Genomic DNA, 1,434 nt, shown 5'->3' with positions numbered 1-1,434 from the left:
ACACACACACGCGCGAGGTAAATATTGGATCTTCCCGGGCCTGTGTTATCTCCCCCTGCAGAGCCGCCTCTTCTCGCATCGCTGGGCCGTCTCCTCCTCCTCCTGCCCCTCCTCCTCGTCCTCCTTTTCCGTTCCCCTCCCTTAATCTGTCTTCTCTATCTCTTAATTTTCGTCTCCGCCCTACTTCTCATTTACCGTCTTCCGCACACGGTGGCGTTCTCGGCATATCCACTAACACCGTCCCATTTAGATTACCGGTGCCTTTAAATCATAAATATCACCCATTTTCGTTCTTGCTCTTATCTCTTCGTCTACTGTGACAGTCATTCTTAACTTTCACAATCCAGGAGAGGACAGATCCCAGACAACCCTTACACCGACTATTTTCCCAATATCGGCCATTTTTTTCCCCTCTACATTCGTCATCTCTTCCTCACATCGGCCATTCATCGGCGATTTGTTTTTCTTACATCAGCCATTTCTTCTCCGTTTCTCGTCTGTCCTTGCATGCTCCCCTCATTCGCTAGGACGATTCCCCTTAATGCAACCCTAAACTCCTTTCCCTATCCTCTTCCTCTGTGTATCTGTCTGCGAAAACTATATTGCATTCCACTCTCTTTCCTTCAACTCTCTCTTTCTCACACTCAATTTCCCTCTTTTTCTCTCTCTCAAACTCTAGTTCACTCTGTCCTTACTTTTTGTTCTCTCACTCTCTCTCTCCACCTTTATCTATTTCTTCTTGTCCGTCTCCTTTCTCCCCCCTCTATTTCTCTTTATCACTCAGTTTCACTTACTAACTCTCTCTTTCCCCTTATCTTATTATTTCTTCCTCTTTTTCTTTCTCCTGTTTTCCTCTTTTTCCCTATTTCATCCTGTGTTTCTCCTCTTTTTCCCCCCAACCACTCCCCCTCTCCCTGCCTCTTCCCTCTCCCCCTTCCCTACCACCATCCCCTTCCCTCTCCTCGACCACCAGTCAGGCTAAAGAGTTCTCAGGCGGCTGTTACTTGCACGAAACGATTAAAACTGGAAGGTCAGAGTACTTGTGGGGATTACACTCGCCCCAAACACCCAGCCTCGAGACACACACAGCGCCCCTTATAGCTCTCGCTTTCTCTTTAAAGAAAAAAGAACGAAAAGAAAGAAAGAAAGAAAAGAAGTATAAAAAGCGTTTGAAAAAAAAAACATCAATATATACTCCAACTTTCACGGTGATTATGGACACCCTGTCTCAAAAAATGAAACTCATCCATTAAATCGGATATAAAAAACGCCCGTGAAAATAGCAAGACAAAAACTAAAAACAAATAAATAAATAAAAACGTGAAACGCAACGGAAGAAAGGAAAAAATCCCTCTTGACTGCCGATCGCTCCATCTAGGACTGGATTTTAACACGTTACGGCGGACTAGGAATGGGAATGGGGAGGAGAGAGAA

The sequence above is a fragment of the Penaeus japonicus genome, unplaced genomic scaffold, assembly GCF_977035675.1.
Source record: "Penaeus japonicus unplaced genomic scaffold, GWHDUDI00000001_assembly GWHDUDI00000033, whole genome shotgun sequence".
Classification (NCBI taxonomy): domain Eukaryota; kingdom Metazoa; phylum Arthropoda; class Malacostraca; order Decapoda; family Penaeidae; genus Penaeus; species Penaeus japonicus.
This window is presented reverse-complemented; position numbering follows the sequence as displayed.